Here is a 16281-nt window from a genome sequence, read left to right on the forward strand (position 1 = left end):
AAGAACCCAGGTCCGGTCACCTCACTGGGAACAAAATAAGCAGTTGCAATTCAATGGGTGTAAAGTTTCAGTTATGCAAGATGTTTAAATTCTAGAGTTCTACTGTACAACATTTTGCTAGTAGTTAATGATATTGTATTGCACACTTAAAAATTGTTAAGCCCTGCTGGTATGGCTCAGTGGTTGAGCATCGACCTAAGAACCAGGAGGTCACAGTTTGATTCCTGGTCAGGGCACAGGCCTAGGTTGTGGGCTCGATCCCCAGTAGGGAGCCTGCAGGAGGCAGCCAAATGATAATTCTCTCATCGACATTTCTCTCTCTCTCCCTTCCTCTAAAATAAAAACATATTAAAAAAAAACTATTGAGGGTGGTCCTTATATTGTGTTCTTACCACATTTTTTTTTAAAGCAGAAATGTGTTTGAAATAGTACTTTCCACTGCTTTCCTGAACTCCACCCACAGATGGAGAATTGCAACAGTGCACTCAGCCTTGACACGCTGCAGGGCTGGAATGTGGCTGTGCAGGTGAACAGGCAGCGTGGCGTGGCCCAAGGGCATTGCAGTGAATACTGTGCCAGTGGCAGAAGCCAGGATGGTGGACCCAGGCCAGCAGGGACCCAGGTAAGACTTTCCAAGTTTGGCTACGGTGCTGCCAGCTCTGTTTTCTGGAAGAAAGGGCTGGCCATGGTGTGGCTGGTCATTCTTGGTAGAGACTAAACTCTGTGAATTTCCCTAAACTGGATGGAAAAGTGCCTCTTCCTCCCATGCCCACATCCTCTCTAAGAAATCTCATCACAGCTCTATGAAGTTTGGATTATTAGCTTCCCATCTCACAGCTGAGCTTGGAGTGCAGGGGACTTGTTTAAGGTTACATATCTAGTTTATATGCAGAGGCAGAGCTTGAACCCCATGGAAGAAAAATTCTATAGGATCCTCACTTCACTGAAGTAAAATCTTATTTAGCCTCCTCTCCATTTATTTTTCCTATAAAGCTGAGTTCCATGGGCCTCATAACAGAATTCCGGTGTTAGTCTTAAAAAAAAAATACAAGTCTTCATAAATTAACAAAAGGAGGCTCAGAAAGATATGGCAACATTCCTCGTCTCCTACAGATGTGGAAACATCTTTTTGTATCATAAAACTAAGCCAAATAGTTTAGTTGGACAAAGTTTTTCCCCCCCTCCCAAGAATATCAACTTGTGCCCTGCAGGTATGGCTCAGTTGGTTGATTGTTGTCCCATGGACCAGGTGACAGTTAGAATCCCTTCAGGGCACATATCCGGGTTGTGGGCTTGATCCCCAGTAGGGGACATGCAGGAGGCAGCCAATTGATGTTTCTCTCTCATCAATGTTTCTATTTCTCACTCTTTCCTCTTTCTGAAATCAATAAAAACATTAAAAAAGAAAAGAAAAAAGAGTATGCCCTAGTCGATTTGGCTCAGTGGACAGAGCATCAGCCTGCAGACTGAAGGGTCCTGGGTTTGATTCCAGTCAAAGGCATGTACCTCGGTTGCAGGCTCAATCTCCAGCTCTGGTCAGTGCTCATGTGGGCAGCAACCAATCAATGTCTCTCTCTCACACTGATGTTTCTCTCTGTCTCTCCCCCTCCCTTCCACTCTAAGAATCAATGGGAAAATATCCTCGGGTGAGGATTAACAAAACAAAAAAGTATCAACTAGCTTCTCTTGTGCAAAATGGAGATTTATATGCTTTCTTCTGGTACCAATTTCTTCTATTTTCTCTTAAAATAAACCTGCCCTTGTGTTATTTGACCAGAGGGATTAAGTCTTCTAAGACTTTAAAATTGTTGCCATGCCTCATAAAAATTACCTCTTTAAAAAAAATGTCATTCTGATTAGCTGCTGCTATGAGTTGAACAATGTTGCTCCCAAAGGTGTTGAAGTTTTACCTCCTAGTACCTGTGAATATGACCTTTAAAAAGAAAGAAAAAAAAAAGAACAACAGTCTTTGTAGATGATTCAGTTAAAACTAGAGGCCCAGTGCACAAAATCCGTGCACTCAGGGGGCTTCCTCAGCCCGGCCTGTGCCCTCACCGCAGTCTGGGAGCCCTTGGGGGATGTTGTGGGGAGAGGACCTAAGCTGTCAGTAGGACAGCATTAGCACTGCCGTGGAGGTGGGAGAGGCTCCTGTCACCGCTGCTGCGCTCACCAGCTGTGAGCCCAGCTTCTGGCTGAGTGGCACTCCCCCTGTGGGAGTGCACTGATCACCAGGGGGCAGCTCCTGCATTGAGCATCTGCCCCCTGGTGGTCAGTGCACGTCATAGCGACCAGTCATTCTGCCCCACAGTTGATCGCCCCACAGACGGAGGCCCTGCCAACCTGCCACAGCCTGCTGGTCAGTGGCCTGTTTCCCTCTGTGGGGCAATCGATCCTGGAGCCCCTGATCGATTGCCCTGCAGAGGGTAGCCTGGGCCTTCCTCTGTGGGGTGATTGCGGAACCCCCCCCCCTCGATTGATCGGCCCACTGGCCGGTGGCCTTGGGCCTCCTCTGCGGGGTGATTGTGGGGTGATGGCACAGCCCCCTGACCAATCGCATTGCACCCACCTTGGCTAGCCTTGTGCCAGTGTGTGTCATAGCGTGGTTATCCAGACAGTCGTTCTGCTGTTAGGCCAATTGGCCGATTTGCATATTACACTTTTATTATTATAGAAGATGAGGTAGGCTCTAATCCAATATGATGGGGTCCTTTTAGGAAGGGGACATTTGGAAACAGGACAGACATGCACAGAGGGAAGACACTGTGAAGACACAGAGAATGTCATCTACAAGCCAAGGAGCACCTGAGGCTATCAGAGGTTAGGAGACAGGCATGAAACATATTCTCCTTCACAGCCCTCAGAGGGAACCAACCCTACTGACACACACCTGTTCCAGATGCCTCTGGCCTCCAGAACTGTGAGACAATAAATTTCTGTTGCTTAAACCACCCAGTTTGTTTTGGCAGCCCTAGAAAATTAATATAGCTGCCCTGAAAATAATATAGCAATTACAATATCTCCTTACTGATAAGTAAGACTTGTTAAATCAAAACAGATCACTGAGCCCTGGCCGGTTTGGCTCAGTGGATAGAGCGTCAGCCTGTGGACTGAAAGGTCCCAGGTTCGACTCCGGTCAAGGGCATGCACCTGGGTTGCGGGCACATCCCCAGTGGGGAGTGTGCAGGAGGCGGCTGATCGATGTTTCTCTCTCATCGATGTTTCTAACTCTCTATCCCTCTCCCTTCCTCTCTGTAAAAATCAATAAAATATATTTTAAAACAAAAACAAAAAAAAAACCCCAAACAGATCACTGGGTACTTTTCCCTTCTCCCACACACACGACAGAAAAAATAAAACTCTCAAAAAATTGGAGTGTTTCATTTAAATTGATAGCCCTGATCTGATTACAAGTCAATGCTCTTCTACCACACCACAGCCCCACATGAACACAACACTAAAGCATAACTTACCCAGCTTGTTTTCTATTGATTGCTCTTTCCATTATTTGTAAGTGGTCTTTTTAAAATTAAGTATCTCACATTTTATTTTTATTTTTTTTAATATATTTTATTTTTTACAGAGAGGAAGGGAGAGGGATAGAGAGTCAGAAACATCAATGAGAGAGAAACATTTATCAGCTGCCTCCTGCACACCTCCCACTGGGGATATGCCCTTGACCGGAATCGAACCTGGGACCTTTCAGTCTGCAGGCCGACGCTCAGCCACTGAGCCAAACCGGTTAGGGCAGTACCTCACATTTTAAATGTTGCAAATATTTTCTCCCAACCTGTCATTTATCTTTCACATTTTTGGAGGTATTATGTTCAATAGATATTTTAAACTTTTATGTAACCAAGTATACTAATCTTTTATTTTTTGGCTTTTGAATTTCATGTTATTACTTTCAAGATCACAAAAATCTATTTTTTCCTAACATTTTCACGTTTTTATTTTTTAAGTTTAGGGATCAGACTTCATTTTTTTCCAGATGGATAGCTAATTGATCCAGCATCATTAACCGAATACATCCCCCACCACTGATGGGAAATGCCACTTTTATCATAAATTCCTAAAGATATTTGGGTCTGTTTCCGGCCTTTATTCATATTCTGACTTCACTTGCTTTGTTTAGCAATGGGCCACAGAAACACATATGCATATATTTTGAGTGGCCCAATGGTGGCCAACTAAAGAATGCAAGCATGGCTGCCTTCTGGGGTTACCATGTAGAAATGTAGGCCTAATGTGACCAGATCTTTCAAGTTTTCAAGAGGTACTAGACATCAGAGTTTTATATGGAATCTACAGTTTTGGAAGGGCTGTCAATTCATTTTTTAAATTAAAAAAAATCACATGGACAAAATATATTTACATGCTGAAGGCAGCCAGTGACACACCACTTGGCAACCTCTGCGCCAGATGCTGAAATGTGATAACGAAGAGTAAGGCAGGAATGAATTTAGGTGCTCAACTCCAACTCTCTTCCACTGCCAACATGAAGACGCCAGAGAGGAAGAGTGATGCCGCAGCTCCGGAAACCAAGGTTATTTGTAGCCACCCCTTGGGAGACAGTAGTATTGTACCTCATTTCACCTCTCACCCACATGAGTTGATGCTTTTGTTCCTGCCTTGCCCAGCAGCCAGGAGATAGTAGGTCAGCATGGGGGGAGGGATGGCTGCATCAGTCAAGTTGGGCCTCCCAGAGCCTGTTAGGCTGAGTGACAAAGGAGAAATACAAAGTAAGGTGCTGCCAAAGATAAAGCAAGATTCTGTTCCTCCAAAACAAGCTGGAAAGTGATGTCATCTCCTTTCTAATAATGTAGCCTCCCTGGATACCCAACTTAACATTGTGTAATGGAAATGGACAGAAGACTCCAACTCTCAATGGAAGGTAGGATTTGCGTGCAGCAAGGACAAGTCACACGGTAGAACTTCAGTGTTTCCAGATAAAACCTCTTCACATATATTTTCTCACTGTCTCTCACAACCCTGAGTTAGGCACAGGGAAGAGACAACACTTTATTTTTAGGAGGTTTTTAAAGATGACTCTGGGATATGCAGAAAGATATATGAGAGAATGAAGGACTGCGGGTCCCTTCTCCTTCCGTCTGCTCATCTCTGCAGAATTATTTACTCATCAACAAATCCTATGGAACACCTCCAATGGGCAAGGCATTCTTTCAGGCCTTGGGATTATAGCAATACACGGAGCCTGGGCATCATTGTTCCCTTTGGCTGGGTCAGTTATACTTACTCTGAACCATGACCCAGACTGGTCCTTGCTCTATTCTTCTCTGGTCGGAGCAGTAACCACAGGCCAACTTTTGCATTTTGCTTCGGAGTCCTTTGTGTTTTCCCTGGCTATTGGTCACTTCCTGGAATGCACTGATCCTTTCCAGGGATACCACATGCTTTTCTATGCTTGAGGCATAGACAGTGGATAGACTCAGACCAAATTCCAGCCATATTTTAATTCTTAACTACTTTTAAATTTCAGGCAGGTCACACAATGCCTGAGAGCAGGGATGGCATATACAGTTTCTCTCGAAGCAGGAAAGAGAACTCAGTTGGTGAGGCCATGGTGGATCAATCTCTTTCTCTTTTCTTAAAATCTTCACTGAGGATGTATTTTTCATTGATTCTCCAGGGAGAGGAAGGAAGAGGGAGAGAGAAACATTGATGTGAGAGACATTGATCGGTTGCCTCCCATGTGTACCTCGACTGGGGATTGAATCTGCAACCTGGGCATGTGCCTGACTGGGAATAGAACCCATGATCCTTTGGTGCATGGGGCGATCCTCCAACCAAGCCACACTGGCCAGGGCCTCAATCTCTTTTCTTCTCAAAACTTGTCCGCCTACATCTTTTCCTCTGATGCCCCCATCCTTTGGGGAATGCCTCTGAGGTGCAGGAATAAGCAGGGGAAGGCATATGTACTAGATATATGTAGGGCAGTCCACTAGCTCTACATATTTAAGACCCCCATCAGTTCATGCTCTATAGGCCAACATATTCTTCCACTGACTGTAGTGGGTAGAACTGTCTCCCCAAAAGATATGTTTAAGTCTGAACCCAAAGTACCTGTGAATGAATGTGACCTTACTTGGGAAAAGGGCCTTTGCAGATGTAGTTAGGTAAGGTTCTCAAGATGAGATTATCCTTAATGAGGGTAGGCCCTAAGTCCAGTGACATGGATTTGGTGTCCTTATAGAGACAGACAAGGAGCACACACACAGGAAGAGGGGAGAAGGTCATGTGAAGATCCTCATGAAGACGAGGCAGAAACTGGACTTTACTAAAAGCCCAGGAATATCAAGAATTGCCAGTTGTCATGGGAGAAAGGCATGAAATGGATTCTCCCTCAGAGCCTCCAGAAGGAAATCAATCCTGCTGACACCTGGATTTTGAGCTTCTGGCCTCCAAAACTGTGAGAGAATAAATTTCTGTTGTTTTAAGGCACCAAGTTTATGGCCCTATATCACAGACATGATTCGCTTTTCCCCTTTGACCAAGGACTACCATGGACGACTTGACCTGAGAGTGCAGCCTTCATTCCTCTCTCCTGGGCCTTTGGCAATAGTTCTCAAAGGACTGAATAAGGCCCAGAGACACCATGAGTGTCCACGCAGCAGGTGCCTGTTCACCAGAAGAGACTGGGGCCTTGTGAGGTGCTGGGCTCAGTAGCTTTGGGAGGAGTGGGATGAATGTCTTTATCCACATCAGATCTCTCTGTTCCAGTCTCAGCCCTTTCTTCCTGCCTGATGCAAAGGCTGTTTTGTAGCTCTTCTTCAGCAATTTCTGGCTCTTCCTTTGTTTGTAAAACAGTCAATTTCCCGGGGTGTGAGGAATACAGTCCAAGTTTGGCTTTACAACCAAACATTGCCTTATAAGGACTTTGTTGCAAGGAAACATCAAAGGCCTGATTTCTCATCATCTGCATGAAGTGTAAGTCCTTGGCCCAGTGATATGAATGGTTACTTTACATCCAGGCACTTAGCATGTTCTTGACAACATGGCGTGCTTGCTCCAGGGAGCCCTGACCTTGGCCAGGGTGGTACTTACCAGAGACAATCTTTAGGTATGACCATACCTCACTGAGCTCAATAACAATGTGGTTTGTGAACTCTATGCCACTGTCAGATTCCAATATGCTGGGTTTACCAAGAATCATGAAAATATCCGATAGAACACTTACCACCTCATGGACCTGTTTGGCTTTTAATGACCGTAAAATAATAAACTTGGTTAAGTGGTCCTGGTAGTATAAAATAAACTTGAACTCTCCATCAGCATTTGACTACATGTCAAGTATTTCAACTTTGCATATGGAGTCAATGTCCTTGGAAGTCATGGGCTTGGGTTCAAGGCCTCTCTTGGATACAGGGTTCTTCTGATGGCACTGTTTACAGAGAGTCACATGTAAGACAATGACTTCTTTGGTGACATTCCCATATTTTTCTTGCAGCTCCTTGAGCATGCATGTCCACCCACCATGTCCAATACTGAGATGCATATCATGAAGAATATCAAACAATTCTTCCTTATGGACATAATATCATATTCGATCTCATTTTCCGTGAGTAGACTCTATTAGTTTCTCTATGCCCTGTACAGAGATCACATCATATTTTGCTGCACGGTGATAATGCATGACTTCTTCCCCTTCTCCTTAGCCTCTTGACTTTTCTTTGGAAATTACCTTGCTGTTGTAACTTTTGCTTTCTATTAACTTTGTCACGCTTACAAGGGATTTTTCCTCTCATATTTATTTCCATTTCACTTGTACTTAAAACACCAGGGATATCATTTCCAGCTGACTGTGATGTCATGGAGAACTGCAAGAAGGAGCCTAAGAAAGAGAAAAGGAAATAGAACAAAGTTAAATTTGCTGATATTCCATTTGGAAAACTTTCCCTCCCAAGTTACTTATTAATTTTTTTCATCTGATTTTTTAAAATATATTTTATTGATTTTTTTACAGAGAGGAAGGGAGAGGGATAGAGTTAGAAACATCGATGAGAGAGAAACATCGACCAGCTGTCTCCTGCACACCCCCCATTGGGGATGTGCCCACAACCAAGGTACATGCCCTTGACCGGAATCGAACCTGGGACCCTTGAATCCGCAGGCTGATGCTCTATCCACTGAGCCAAGCCGGTTAGGGCTTTCATCTGATTTTTATGACTAATATACAGAAGAAAGATAACAGAATAATAGTATAATGTTGCAACAGAATAAAGCAACTAGAAAGCCAACTAGGACCATTCACAACCAGAGCATGTCGACAGAATTTCAAGTCAGTAAAATATATATACAATATGCAGAAATTTTAGACTTTAGACAAAGTAATGAAGCCATTAGCTCATACAGTGAAACCTAACTATCCTATATAATAAAAGCCTAATATGCAAATAGACCGAACAGCGGAATGACCGGTGGAATGACCGGTTGCTGTGACATGCACTGATGACAGGAGCTGCCCCCAACCTGCAGGCCCCAGGCCAGCCAAGGCAGGTGCCAGCGGGGACCGCCCCGATCGCCCTGCCAGTCGCCCCACAGAGGGAGGTGACCGGTGGCAGCAGGGTGCGGGCTGGCGAGAGGGCAGCCAAGACAGGTGCCAGAAGGGGCTCCCTGATCATCCCACTGGTTACCTCACAGATCGGCCCTGATTGCCAGCCAGGCCTAGAGACCCTACCCGTGCACAAATTTTGTGCACCAGGCCTCTAGTTCTTTATAAATTGTAGGATAAATGGAAATCCCTAAAGCAGTAGGTTCATATCTTACCCTCCGTACTATTAAAAATAATATAAATGAGAAAATGTTGTTCGAAAGTACCTCATACTACAGTAGTTTCCCCTTATTCATGGTTTCTTAACCAGTTTTTGTTACCTGTGGTCAACCTCAGTCCAAACATATTAAGTGGAAAATTACAGAAGTAAACAATTCATGAGTTTTAAATTGTGCACCACTCTGAGTAGTGTGATTAAATCTCTAATGTTCCAGCTCTAGCCGGTTTGGCTCAGTGGATAGAGCGTCGGCCTGCGGACCAACAGGTTCCAGATTCGATTCTGGTCAAAAGCAAGTACCTTGGTTGCAGGCTCCTCTCCCACCTGGACCCTGGTCAGGGCTCTTTCAGGAGGCAACTAATCGATGTGTTTCTCTCTGTCTTTCCCTCTCTGTTCCACTCTCCCTAAAAATAAATGGAAAAATATCCGTGGGTGAGGATTTCTTTCTTTCTTTTTTTTTTTAAATATATTTTATTGATTTTTTACAGAGAGGAAGGGAGAGGGATAGAGAGTTAGAAACATCGGTGAGAGAGAAACATCAATCAGCTGCCTCTTGCACACCTCCTACTGGGGATGTGCCCGCAACCAAGGTACATGCCCTTGACTGGAATTGAACCTGGGACCCTTGAGTCTGCAGGCTGACGCTCTATCCACTGAGCCAAACCGGTTAGGGCTGGGTGAGGATTAATTTTTAAAAAAAATCTCTAATGGTCTCCTGTATAAGCTAATGGTTTCATTATTTCTTTTGTTTGCCTAAACCAGTGGTTCTCAACCTTCCTAATGCCACGTCCCTTTAATACAGTTCCTCATGTTGTGGTGACCCCCAACCATAAAATTATTTTTGTTGCTACTTCATGACTGTAATTTTGATACTGTTATGAATCGTAATGTAAATATCTGATATGCAGGATGTATTTTCATTGTTACAAATTGAACATAATTAAAGCATAATGATTAATCACAAAAACAATATGTAATTATTTATGTGTTTTCTGGTGGTCTTAGGCGACCCCTGTGAAAGGGTCGTTCGACCCCCAAAGGGGTCGCGACCCATAGGTTGGTGACCTACAGGTTGAGAACCACTGGCCTAAACTCTAAAATTTCTGCATATTGCATATATATCTAGAACCTGAATCATCGTTTTGTCCAGTATGTATCCATGTTGAATATACCACCCACCTATTAGTTAATTAGTAGCCCCCAAGGTAATCAGATTGACTGTCCCAGTATCACAGTGCTTATGTTCAAGTCACCCTTATTTTATTTAATAATGCCCCAGAGCCATTCACAAAACTTTTATTACAGCATATTGCTATAATTGTTCTATTAATTATTGTTGTTAATCTCTTACTGTGCCTAATCTATACATTAAATCTTATAGGTATGTATGTACAGGAAAAAACCTAGTATATGTAGGGTTCAGTACTATCTGTGATTTCAAGAATCCATTGGGGGTCCTGGAATGTAACTCCATAAATAAGGGAGGGATTCCTACTGTAAGAACAAACTTTGAACTGGAAATTAGCACTAGGAAGGGCATTTTAGCCTTACCACAATTAACATAAACAATTAATTTCTTGTGGCTGAAGAGTCTATGCTCATTTTAGGAGAATTAAGGAGAAAGTAGTGAGGTATTTTTAAATGATGTTTTTTCCCTGTCAACTGTACATATGATTCATAAATGAAGATTCTGAGTCCTTACCCTGGGGGACCATGTTCTTGTAACTGTCTAGCATTTGTCCCTGCAACAGTCCTTCTGAGAGGCTTCAAAATACTCCCAATCTTTGGTCATATCCTCAAATGTTGCTGCCTCCTGAAATGACACCAGCTGCTGCCAGAGGTGTCATTCTGCCTGGGGAGCTAGAGCTGAGGAGCAGCTGCAGCAGGACTGGGGAACAGACAGTGAAAGGTACCAGGAACAAAGGTTTGCCAACATAAACCACTCTAAATAGGAGTCATGTGAATATCACACAACAGCATAGATAACGGAAGTAAAGAAAAGGTCTCATATTCAACAAGATGAGACCAACCTGGTGGTGGGAAAAAGGGGTTTTGCCCTCCTGAGAGGTCTGTGGGCCTGGCCTGTTTTGGTATCGCCTGAACTAGAGTCCACACATTTCCAGAACCAAGCAGAGTCTCAAAGTGAACTTGAACACTCCAAGGCCAGGAGACACTTCGGGGTAAAGGTTTGATGACTGAACAGAGGTAGCAGGATATGTTTCCAGGAATGTCAGGAGGTTATCATGCCAAAAAAAGAGATACCCTTTGACAAAAATGGAGTTCACACTCCACCAAGATTGGAGAATTCCTCAGGGAGAGAACTTCATACTCAGGTGTGTAAACGAAGCTTCCTTAGTTGTAACAACTCCAGGATATGCAATGGTGATGAGGCCAGGGGGAAAGTTCATATGATGATCACAGGCATCCCAACAATCTTAGGAAAACAAGATCCCTAGGTTCCCAGACATCAAATGCAGAGCTGAGGAGCAGGGCTGAACCCCAAGAAGCAGAGAAAGATAGAAACATTTAAAAACTCTCAGCGAAATTCTTAGTTAAGCTGAGCATACTTCCAAGGTCCTGAAGGTTCCACAGTAAAAAAGCTTCAAATTCCCTTGCTCAGCATCACTAATTAACCATGGAACATTCCTGATTCTAAGACATTATTGACTGTAGGACCACTGACTTAATGACAACTTTCTTTTGAGAGGAGAAACAGAGAACCTACATTAAATAACACATCCAAATTTTAAAATGTGAAAAACACGTCAGAACTGAATAGAATGCTTGCGCAATACTCTTTGAGCCGGAGCTCAAGATTTTCAGTGCAAACTGACAGTTTAAAAGCTCTGAGAAGTCCTCCAGTAAACAAATAAACCTAAAGAACAGTTTGTTTCATCCACCAGTGCCATTTAATTATTGACTTTGTTTCTGAAGGAATAGCTATTATCATCTCACAGTCCTAGGGTTCTGAAAGACTTGAAACCACAGTAAGATCCAGGAAAGCATCTTCCAGATTCCTCACTAAAAACTAGCATTCCTCAGAAATAGAGAGGCTGCACTGGCCACTACCTGAAGGCCTTTAGGGGACTGTACAGGAATTAAAAGCCTCACCTCTATCTCATAAAAGAATTTAAAGATAGACTGAAAATAATTTATTTATTTTGTAATATATTTTTATTGATTTCAGTGAGGGAGAGAGACAGAGAAACATCAATGAGAATCATTGATTGGCTGCCTCCTGCACGCCCCCTACTGGGGATTGAGTGCGCAACCCGGGCATGTGCCCTTGATAGGAATCAACCCAGGACCCTTCAGTCCCACAGGCCCACGCTCTACCCACTGAGCCAAACCAGCTAGGGCTGCAAATAAGTTGTAATCAAAAGATGCATAATGCCCTGGCCAGATTAGAGCGTTAGCCAGAACACCAAAGGTTCCATTCCCAGTCAAGGGCACTCCCTGGGTTGCATATTCGATCCCCAGTCCCAGTTGGACGCGTGTGGGAGGCAACCAACCAAAGTGTCTATCTCACATAGCCGCTTCTCTCTCTCTCTCTCCCTCCCACTCTCTGAAAATTGATGGGAAAAATATCCTCAGGTGGAGGATTAATAACAACAAAAAAGGTGCATACTCTCAACCCTTTGAGTTATGTATGGTCTATATCAGTGGTCGGGCAAACCGCGGCTCGCGGAGCCACATGCGGCTCTTTGGCCCCTTGAGTGTGGCTCTTCCACAAAATACCACGTGCAGGCGCGCACGTACAGTGCGATTGAAACTTCGTGGCCCATGTGCAGAAGTCGGTTTTCGGCCTAGGTGAGTCTATTTTGAAGAAGTGGCGTTAGAAGAAGTGGGGGGTGTCGGTCGGTTGGGCGATGGGATACTCAGTGCCGGGGAGGTACATTGTTTTGAGGTACGTTCACTGAGGTCAACCCCTTCCAACTCTGAAACAAGTATATAAGACGAGTGTGGATGGGAGAGTTGGAAGGGGTCGACCTCAGCGAACGTACCTCAATCAGATTGAGGACGTTTTTAGCAAAGGCCAGCTTAGGAGTACCCTAATTAAGTTAATAACAATGTACCTACCTATATAGTTTAAGTTTAAAAAATTTGGCTCTCAAAAGAAATTTCAATTGTTGTACTGTTGATATTTGGCTCTGTTGACTAATGAGTTTGCCAACCACTGGTCTACACCATAAGATCCTAAAGCACAGCCCAAGAGCCACATTTGACTAATAGACCTATTTGTTTGGTTCATCCAGTGCTTTTTTTTTTTTTTTTTTTAAAGAATGACTTACCTATATTTAGATTGGGAGATTTCATGTAAAAATCTAGATTTCTGACTTTCATGAAAAAATGGGAAGATCTGGCCAAACTGGGAACTTTGCTGGAGTTCCCAGTTTGGCTGGAGTGGAGAGGTAGCAGCACCCTTCAGATATAGGGTACACTCCTGTTTCCCATAGTCCCCAAGCGATCAACTTATTCACCTTACCTGCCCATCCCTGTAGTTATCTGAAATTTTAACACCTGCTCTAGAGCAGAATAAAATAAATATGGTCAGCTTCGTGGTGTGACCTGTGCTAGTGGGGGAACAGATAAATCAGCTTTATTAGAGAAAACTGGAAACATCTGTTCAACTCACCTGTGAATCTTTGCGTTGGCTTTCCCCAACTTCAGTTGTTTCCATTGATCTTCCAAATCACACCCAGCTCAAATCTCCTCCTTCCTAATGCATCAGCAACTCCAGCCGATTGCTATTTCTGCCTCCTGCACAGCATTACTCACTGGAGTACTTGGCTTTGCCCTGTTAGTCGACTGGTTTAAGTGCACAAAACCTAGAAAGCAGGGGCTGAGCCTTCTACCTCGCTGTGTCCCCTCGGAGGGCAGAGTCTAGAGCTGAGACAAAATACGTTCCAAGGACATTTGTCAAACACGTTGCTCCCCGTTTAGTGAGGCAGTGCAGAAGCATGGCAGAGTCTAGGCTTGGGAATTCCATTGACCGTTTACTATGACTAACGGCACTGAAGCTTCAGCTTCCATCACAGTGGGTTATGACAACGCAGCGATAATGCAGATAAAGCATTAGTGTCCCCCCCCCTCCCCCAACACAGAAACCCCGCTTATTCCTGAAGACCTGATTCAGGCGCCCCTTCTTTGGCTACCTTTGTCCCGACTTCGCGCTCCTACCCTGCCGGCTCCACACCTTTGGGCCGGCTGATCGGCGCCCCCGCCCACTCCTCAGAGGGCGGCCAGCTCAGGGCTGAAATGAATGAGCGGGCAGGGGTGGGAGGGAAGAGCCGGAGACCAAATCCGTCGTCATTTTGCAGAGGAGGCAGGCCCGGAAGTGGAAAAGGATGCGCCAGGAGCCAGAGTCCGGAGCCCCTCCACCCACAAGTCCTTGTCCAGCCCCCACTCGGCGCCTCACCTCCGGGCCCCGCCCGCCCAAGGGCCCGCGGGCAGAAACGGCTCCGCGCCAACAGGAAGCCCCGCTACCCTCAGAAGCAGGGGCGGGAATCTATTCTCGTTGGGAATAGAGTTCTGCTCAGACCGTAGGCTGCTCCGTGCCCTGCAGAAGTCGGGGTTACTGATACAGGGGTCTGTAAAGGTGTCGATCGGCTGCCTGTTTCCTTCCGTTGCTGTAAAGCCTTCATAGAGCCGCGGGCAGGGAAAGCTGCATTCATCACTGTTTGGATTCTTAATGTGGAGCACGGGCAGGGTGCTTATGTCGTCAACAACGTACACATTTTACCGAATCCTTTGAGAACCTGCATGTTAGATGAGCACTTTGTGGCACTCACCCAGCACTGGTGCATAAGACAAGATAGTGAAGGAGGCCCTCAGGTATTCCATAGAAATTGAGGCTCTCAGTGTATCAGAACTTGAAGCAGTTGTCTAGATGCTACTGGCAAGTCACAGCAACTCTAGTCGAAAACTTTCTATACAATGGTTATATAAAACTTTCATACAAAAAAATGAAAAAAACAACAACATGCTGTTCACATTAGGAGAAAGGCAGTAAGACAGGTTCGAGGGGCAGTGTTCCCAACTAGCTTTTCACCTAGGCCTTCTTCACAATGAGCCATGATGCAGCCCCTAATGCTGCTGTCTGCTATAAAAACAAGAACCACTCTTCTTATTGCAGAAAATTGTTAGAAAGCCACAAAGTAGGGGTGTGGCCTCTATCCAGACAGCAACTGTCACCTGAACTTCCCTGAAAACTGACCCACTGGAAACCAAGTAGTATCCCAAATTACCATACATAAAACAAAGGCTCTTCATTTTAAGTTTTTAATGAAAGTTGTATATAATATTACTTTATTCCTGCATCTTCTCAATTGTTTCTTCCTTGTATTTCCCCTTTTCCTTTTCCTACTTGGGCGGAGATTTTGGTTTACCTTCAAAGAATTCTTTTTTGCGGTCTTTGTCCAGCTTTAAGTCTAGTGAAAAACCACCGGCAGGAAAAATAAAGACACTTCTAAACAACACAGATCACATGGGAAGGCCCAACATTCAATTGCATTTACCAAAGCTAGATAATAAACACCAAAACATGAAATGATGAACTCAAAAGTGCCAAAAAAATGATTCTTCAGCTCCCAAATCAAACCCATTAAACATTCACTATTGTTCTACCAACAAAGAGGCAATGTGATGTCAATGAATTTTCTCGTGTCCTCTTCTGTGCTTTATTAGAAAATCTGCTTCTTTTTCTATTGCAGAATATACCATTCACTCCTCTCATCCTAGTTTTACAAGCTAACCAAATCTTAGTTTTGTTTCGATACCAACTTTAGAGCCATAACATTGGAAAGCCTACACTCATGCTTCAACCTGCAAAACCTTCAATGAAGTTATAGTACAGATCTTATTTCAACTCATCACTAAAGACCTCTAGACTATGATCAATTTTAGTCTTATGAAGAAAGGCGAGGTAAGAGGGAAGAGAGCACGGAACTAGTTCTGGAAATATAGCATGGCGACCAAAAGAACATCTCTGCCATCATGGAACTTCTATTCTAGTCCGGGGAGATGGAATGATGGAGAACAGGTGCTAAATCACATAGGGTAATCAGGTGAGGCGCTACTGACAGGGCTACATTTCAACAAGACACCAGTAAAAGAAGGGGTAAAAGTTATCTGGGTAGAGAAGCGCCCCACAGATAACAGCAAGTACAAAGGGCCAGAGGCAGGAGAACTGAAGTTTTGTAGGTGTGCATTTCTCAAACTCAAGTGTGCCTAAGAACCCACTGGAAGGCTGTTAAAACAGCTACCTGGGTCCCATCCCCAAATTGTCAATAGAACTGGGAGCAGAATTTGCAGTTCTATCAAGTTGCCAGGTCACCCTGCTAACTAGTGGATACACTCTGAACAGCAAGGCAAGTAGACACATGGAGAATGGAAGATGACATGAAGTGGCTTGTGAGGGGTGATCAGGTATGGTCTTATAGGTCACTCTGACGGTTAACAAGCAGACAGGATTCTGTATATAACATACAGCAAT

This window comes from Myotis lucifugus, unplaced genomic scaffold, assembly GCF_000147115.1.
Source record: "Myotis lucifugus unplaced genomic scaffold, Myoluc2.0 scaffold_420, whole genome shotgun sequence".
In the NCBI taxonomy this organism is placed as follows: Eukaryota; Metazoa; Chordata; class Mammalia; order Chiroptera; family Vespertilionidae; genus Myotis; species Myotis lucifugus.